We start from the raw sequence: 7,907 nt of genomic DNA, 5'->3' as shown, positions 1-7,907 counted from the left end.
ACTTGACTGTTGGTGGGGCAGTAACATCAAACTCCTTTTTTTCCTGTACTGCTCAAACTTCCACTTTTTCCTTTCTTCGGGAGTGGTGGTCTGCCGCTGAAATAGTCCCCATCTCTCTTTTTGCCTATACCCTGATGTCCCTATTGGCTTTCTCCAATATAAGCCTTTAGAGCTTGTGCAGCCTCAATCAACTCCCTCACAGATTTAAACCGTAAGGCGATCAATCCTTGTCTCAAATCCTGTCGCAAACCATCTCTCAACTTCTCAATCATATGTTCCTCTGTTGGCACATAGTGTAGGGTGAACAATGAGAGATCATGGAACCTCCTTTCGCACTCCAATACCAACATATCACCCTTTCTTAATGCCAAGAACTCTTGTTCTTTCAACTTACAATGGTACCTGGAATAAAACTGATTCTCAAACTCTGTCTTGAAGTCACTCCAAGTTAGTGTCTCGGTTGCACGCCTCAACTGAACTATTTCCCTCCATGTCATGGCCCTATCAGACAGTAACTGGGTTGCACAATTTACCCTCAAACCCTCGGGTATGCTTATTTGAATCATGGTCTTTTCTACCTTTCTAATCCATCTCCCAGCTATCCCTGCATTTGGTTCCCCCATATACGGTTCACAGCCCATTTCCCTCATACTCTTGACTAGTCGCACCAGTAGCACCACGTTGTTCGTGGTCGTGCTAGTCATAGGGACTGCCTGTGGCATCTATGTAGTGGGAGTTGTTTGTGTTGTCAAACCAGCCATGCCTTCCATCATTGCTTTAACTATTTGTACAAGGAGTCCTGCATCTACATATTGTGGGGGCACACCAGTTGGAATAGTTGACGGTTGTGCTTCTGATCTTTCTTGCTGCTCTACTACAACTAGGGGTACTTCCTCTGTCTGGTTAGGCCTCTAGCCTTCCCCTGCTACCATGGCTTCCCCCCGCAAGGTTTCGGGTGGTATTATCAGAGCATGAGATGTCGTATCATCCAAGGGATCTTCATCTTGCCAACCTTGGGTACCTTGGTTCCCGTCCCTCCTTTCTAAGGAGGGCGGCTCAGTTCGTGTCCCTTATTGGGTGCGTACCATCCTGAAATTCACCATAACAACACAATTATCAGTGATCCTCAGGATCCATACCAAGTGCTCTGATACCAACTGTAACAACCCAACTTTTCAAGCCCAAAACAATGGTAAATTTTTTTTTTTATACTTCACACACATCATGTCGGTAATCGGTGAACCTGTTCCCTCACATTATGAAGATACAATCCATACATCAACAATAATCAACCTTTCATTTAAAAGTGAATCTTACATAAACCCATAATATTATGTTTACATGATTAGAAGTTCACATTAAAAATATACATACATAGACATGAGTTTGCATTCCTATCCTACTAATAGCCATCACGAATTTAAACAAAAGGATCTAATAAAAAAATTATACGTTCAGTATATTGATTCATACAAAATACATTGTGATTTAGAATGCAAACTACATGATTCCTTGCAAAAGTAGGTCCCCGTGTATTGGGTTTCCTAGGCACCTCGTTAGAATGCAAACCCAACTATCCTCTTAAGGCATCATTTGCTGAGGTTAATCGTTCACACACCCTAGTCATCCACTTCGGATGCCATCAACCAAAGTTAATTAACCGTTGTCCCGGTCATCCCTTCGGATGCCATTAGCCGAAGCTAATCAATCATTTGTCCCGGTCATCCAATCGGATGCCATTAGCCAAGGCTAATCAATCATTTGTCCCGGTCATCCAATCGGATGCTATTAGCCGATGCTAATCATTCATTTGTCCCGGTCATCCATTCGGATGCCATTAGCCGATGCTAATAATTCATTTGTCCCGGTCATCCATTCGGATGCCATTAGCCGAAGCTAATCGACCCTTTGTCAACATTTAAGCATTTGATAATCTGATATTTGTTCTAACGCAATATGGTAACATTCACGATAAAGTATTTCATTATTCAACGTATGAAAAGGGAAGGTGAAAGTCACCTACCTGCTCCACCTATGGGTTGTTCTTATCTTGACGATGGTATAATCCCAACCGCACCACATCAATGGTCACAAATCAGTACATTTGTATCTTTGAATCACCTTCGCCACCACACTTATTCCAAGAGTTCATATGTTCACATTCAAGTGTTTTACATTTTACATTGTTATACCATGAAATTGTTACTAGGAATTAAGTCATTTCTACCTAGGAGGCCTATTGTAGAAATCTGCAGCGAAAACTGGTTCGTTGCCGGCTGCCCACTTCGGCAGTGAAAACTAGTTTGCTGTCGGCTTCCTATTTGACAACGAAAACTGGTTCGTTGCAGGCTCCCCATTCGGCAGCGAAAACTATTTCACTGCGGGCACCACAAATTCGGCAGAGAATGCTACTTTGCTACAAACAACTTAATTTCAGCAGCGAGTCACAAATTTGCTGCAAACAATACAACTTCAGCAGCGAATACTAATCCGCTACAGACAACTTAGTTTCGACAGAAAATCATAATTTCACTGCAGGACACACAATGCAGTAGCGAATGCTAATTCGCTACAGGAACTCAGTTGCGACAGCGAATCATAAATTTGCTGCAGACAACTCAACTTCGACAGCGAATGCTAATTCGCTGCAGACGACACATTTTCGGCAGCGAATCACAATTTTACTGCGAAACACACAATTCAGCAGCGAATGCTAATTCGCTGCAGATAACTCAACTTCGGCAGTGAATGCTAATTCGCCGCAGACGACACAATTTTGACAGCGAATCACAATTTCGCTGCGAAACATACAATTCGACAGCGAATCAGAAATTCACTACATACAACACAACTTCGGCAGCGAGTGCTAATTCACTGCAGACGACACAGTTTCGGCAGCGAATCACAATTTTGCTGCAGAACACACAATTCAGCAGCGAATGCTAATTCACTGCAGATGACTCAGTTTCGGCAGCGAATCACAAATTCGCTGCGGACCGCTCAACTTCGGCAGCGAATCACAACTTCGCTGCAGAACACATGATTCGGCAGCAAATGCTAATTCGGTGCAGGAACTCAGTTTCGGTAGCGAGTGCTTATTCGCTTTAGACGATACAGTTTCGGCATTCGCTACCCAACACATATTTTGGCATGAACACACATCACACATGCTATAACAACCCCAACACATAACCTGTCACTAAGTTCCAGCAGAACACGCACATTGAAACCATCAATTCCAGCATATAATCTTTCAATAAATTCTAGCAGAACACACACATGCATGCTGGCCAACCCCATAATTAAGGCCAACCCTCTGTCATGATTTATTCTTTCCATTTTATTTATTTTTCTTTGTTCGATGTTCTGGGAATTAACCTCATTTCGTTTCTGTTCCCTTGTCCTCTAAGTTAATTTCAGTTTCCTTCTCAGCTATCTTAGGTCTTAGGTTAATTTTCTTAGGGTTTTCTTCTTCATTTCCGATTCTGGGTCTTAAGGAGAAGAGGAAGGGAGTTTCATGACCCATACCTTTCGAATCTAACTAAGTTTGAGGAAGGTTTGACAGTATTCTTTCTCCTCTCCTGCTGGTTCTCCTCTTTCTTCCTCTCACATTTTATGGCCCCCTTTTTCTTTTCCTCTAGGCAGCTGTCCACTCTTCTCTCAAGGTCTCAACTCTCCCTCACACGTTCACAAGGCATTCTCTACTGGTTTGATTTAGGTTTCTATTAGGGAGGAGGAAGGGAAGAGCAACGTGCACCTGGACATACAGCTGCTGCAGACAACTTTTAGGAAGATGAAAGGTCACCTTCTCTCTCCTCATATTTATATTCCCCATTAAATGAGGTGGGGGTGTTTGGGGTTGGTTTAAATGTGTTCTTATCCTTGTTTTGGTCTCTCCAAAAACCAGTTTTACCCCTCCCTCCTAGCTCCTTAAGATAATTTAAAAACTATGTCGCTGCTGATTTCTAAATCGGTAGTGATGATGGAATCACCAATTCCATATATATATATATATATATATATATATATATATATATATATATATATATATATATATGATAAGGGAATTTTTAGCATGTATATTTTCTGCTATTCATGCTTGATTTTTAAATATTTTGGATATGTTGCACAAGAAAATTAGAATTTTGAATCTCTTTTTGAACTATTGACCTCGTGGGAAATTAATGTGTTTTCAGATCTTAGGTTACTGAACAGGCAGAGTCGGGCAGTGAAACTGAACAGTGATTCATTATGTGCTGTAAAGAAGCTATACAATTTAGTTCCGGATGTTCGTAACCATTTTCAAATAGCTGAGATGAAGGTCTACAAAACATATGAAGGACATATAACTCAGTTTTGTTGTTTCGAAGCCCAAAAAGCGAGTTGAAAAACAAGGATTGAACCAGCCCGAAATTCCTGCACTGCAAAGACTGTTTCGGTTTATAGCCCATATCTCAACGCTCAGAGGTCCAAAAATTTCACGATCAGTGTCGTTGGAAAGAAAATTTGATTCTCTACAATTTCTCAAGAAATAGAGATCTTTGAATTCGCACGTTTCCTACCTCAAATCTGGCCCGCAATGTCTGGGTAGGAGAAATCAATACAGAAAAGGAAATTTTCCTCATGACTGCAGGGGTAGAAAAGCCACAGTATAAAAGAAGAGTTTGGGGGTCTGAAAAACGTGTGGGAGACACTTAGAAACCCTGAACATAGCAAAGAAAAATAGAGGAGGCGGCACCAACAGGAACAACAAGAACAGAGGCAAAAATATTGAAGACCGGGAGGACACCTATCTCTTCCACTGAAATTCTCTGCTTTTGAGTGATGTTCATCGTATCAAGTTTGTTTCTCTTTAATTTAACTATGGAGTAGACTTTTATTCTGGGATTTTTGATGTAACCTTACTATGAATATGTGAACAAATTCTTCGATTGAATTATTATATTAAGATGTTGAGTATTTCATTCTATGTGTAATGCTTGCGAGTGTTTGGCCAACATCTGCACGATTTAGAATTCAATTTGAAACTGAGAAGTGATAATTGTTTTAGCTATTGTTTGAAATACCTTAAGAAATCTATAGGATAGAGATATCCTAGGAACTTTTGTAATCGATACAGGTTTTACAGTACTTAATAAATTTCGACAAGTTCAGGACTTTCATAGAGTATATGAAATTTGTTTGTCGAAATAATTTATTGATGCTCGAGAGAGATTAATATTTACATTAGGAAAACCTGATTATCAACATTAGGAGTAATTAATTTAATCGAGAAAGTTCACATAAGCATAGTTACGGTAAGTCAGAAATCCTAGAACCAGTACAATTGAATTTATTAATATTTAATTATTTGGTTGTTTGTTTTTTTTTTTAATCATTAATTTTTGTTTCATAAACTATCTCATTCGATTCCTCAAATAGATCATAATTTAAAAGACTTTGGTAATTAGTAGTAATTTTTACAAATCCTCGTGGGACGATACTCTACTCATCACTTTATTACTTGTTACGATTCGTGCACTTGCGAAATTAACCAACAAGTTTTTGGCGCCGTTGCCGGGGATTTTAGATAAAATTACTAATAATATCAATATAAATTAAATTTGATCTAATTTGATTGCCTTTTGTCTTCAGCTCTTTAGGTGTGTTGTCTAGTGCATGAGAAGCAACAAAAACCAGCCGTTGCTACCTTATAATCCTGAGATTGAGAGAACTGCAAGGGGATTAAGAAAGAAAACGCGAGAGACTCAAAACAGTTCAGGCATCATGGCAGACAATGAAAATCCTGAGCAAGACACACGGGCATTGAGAGATTTTGCTCTCCCACAGGTGACAGGAATCCGTTCTGTTATCAGGAAACCAAGGATTGAGGCCAATAATTTTGAGATCAAACCAGCAATACTGCAGATGATTCAGACCTCAATTCAGTTTTATGGGCTGCCAAATGATGATCCTAATGCCCATATTGCAAGTTTCTTGGAAATTTGCGACACATTTAAGCATAATGGCGCTACTGATGATGCCATTCGTCTCAGACTGTTTCCATTTTCTCTGCGAGATAGAGCGAAGAACTGGTTAAACTCCATGCCTGCAGATTCAGTTATCAGCTGGGAAGATTTAGCTCAAAAATTCCTTGCTAAATTTTTTCCACCAGCCAAGACAGCAAAAATGCGCATTGAGATAGCTAACTTCGCCCAACTTGAGAGTGAACCATTGTATGAGGCATGGGAGAGATACAAGGATTTGCTCAGGCGATGCCCCCACCATGGACTACCGAAGTGGATGCAGGTGCAGAATTTTTACAATGGATTGAATGCCTCCACAAGAACACTAATTGATGCAGCTTCAGGAGGAGCTTTCATGAGTAAGTCACAGGATGATGCTTATAACTTATTGGAAGAAATGGCTATGAACAATTACCAATGGCCAAATGAAAGAAGCATACGGAAGAAGACTGTTGGGGTGCACGAAATTGATGCAATCACGGCATTAACAGCTCAAGTCCATTCACTAACTCAGCAACTGAAAACCACTCAACTGTCAGCAAATGCCATCCATACAACGTGTGATTTTTGCCATGGAAATCACACAAGTGAAGAGTGTCAGGTTGGGAACTCATTCTCTCAAGTAGAGCATGCTCATTTTGTGTCAAACTACAGCCGGCAGAACAACCCCTACAGTGCAACATATAATCCCGGTTGGAGAAATCATCCTAATTTTTCTTGGAACAATCAAACTGTCATGAAGAATCCAGCCATGCCATCTTCAAATGAGCACATGAAAGAGAAATCAAAACTTGAAGAAGCTATGACACAATTAGCAAACAACACCAGCAGATTCATGACTGAAACAAATACTAATCTGCAGAACCAAGCAGCTTCTATTCGAAATTTGGAGGTTCAAGTTGGTCAGTTAGCCAACATGCTCACAGGTAGACAACAAGGAAATCTACCAAGCACAACTGAAATTAATCCTAAGGAGCAATGCAAGGCCATAACTTTAAGAAGTGGAAAAGAGGTGGAGCAGACTGCTGGAAACAAGAGTGCAGGAAGAGAAGAGGAGGAGCAAGTGGCCAAACCACTTCAAAATATAAAAAAATCTGATCCTCTGCCAGAACCAACACAAGAAATAATGCAGAGAATTCCATTTCCACAACGTCTCAAGAAGAATAAACTTGATAAGCAATTTTCTAAATTTCTTGATGTGTTTAAAAAATTGCATATTAACATTCCTTTTGCAGATGCTCTTGAACAAATGCCAAGCTATGTGAAATTTTTGAAGGACATCCTCTCAAACAAAAGAAAGCTAGAGGAATATGAGACTGTTGCTCTTACTGAGGAATGCAGTGCCATTTTGCAGAAGAAACTGCCTCCTAAACTTAAGGATCCAGGGAGTTTTACTATACCGTGTTCCATTGGAAATTCTATATTTGAAAAAGCTTTATGTGATTTAGGTGCAAGTATTAATCTCATGCCTTTATCTATTTTTAAGAAGCTTGGTTTAGGTGAAGCAAGGCCAACCACAGTAACACTACAGCTAGCTGACAGGTCATTGAAGCATCCAAGGGGAATAATTGAAGACGTACTGGTGAAAGTGGGCAAGTTCATCTTTCCAGCAGACTTCATCATACTGGATATGGAGGAGGATAATGAGATTCCTATCTTGCTTGGCCGGCCATTCTTGGCCACTGGAGGTGCGTTAATTGATGTGAAGAAAGGGGAGCTGCGGTTAAGGGTGAATGAAGAGGAGGTGATTTTCAATGTGTTCAAAGCCATCAAACAGCCAGATATGGGGGAGAGTTGCTTCAGCATTCAAGTGGTGGACTCTTTAATTAATGACAAAGTCAAGCTTCCAACTGACCCGTTGGAAGCATGTTTGGTAAATAATGTACTGGAAGAGGATGCTGA

The 7,907-nt window shown here is 40.2% G+C and overlaps 1 non-coding gene across 1 annotated transcript; it reads right to left on the bottom strand.

The window, feature by feature from the left end:
- Positions 1 to 6,168: 6,168 nt before the first annotated feature.
- Positions 6,169 to 6,272, bottom strand: LOC133693055 (small nucleolar RNA R71). Its single transcript, XR_009842067.1, has one exon. It is a non-coding gene; the product is annotated as a small nucleolar RNA R71 (small nucleolar RNA).
- Positions 6,273 to 7,907: the final 1,635 nt, after the last annotated feature.

This window comes from Populus nigra, chromosome 4 (assembly GCF_951802175.1).
Source record: "Populus nigra chromosome 4, ddPopNigr1.1, whole genome shotgun sequence".
In the NCBI taxonomy this organism is placed as follows: domain Eukaryota; kingdom Viridiplantae; phylum Streptophyta; class Magnoliopsida; order Malpighiales; family Salicaceae; genus Populus; species Populus nigra.
Note: the sequence above shows the minus strand (reverse complement) of the source record. Positions and strands in the feature narration are given on the sequence as shown.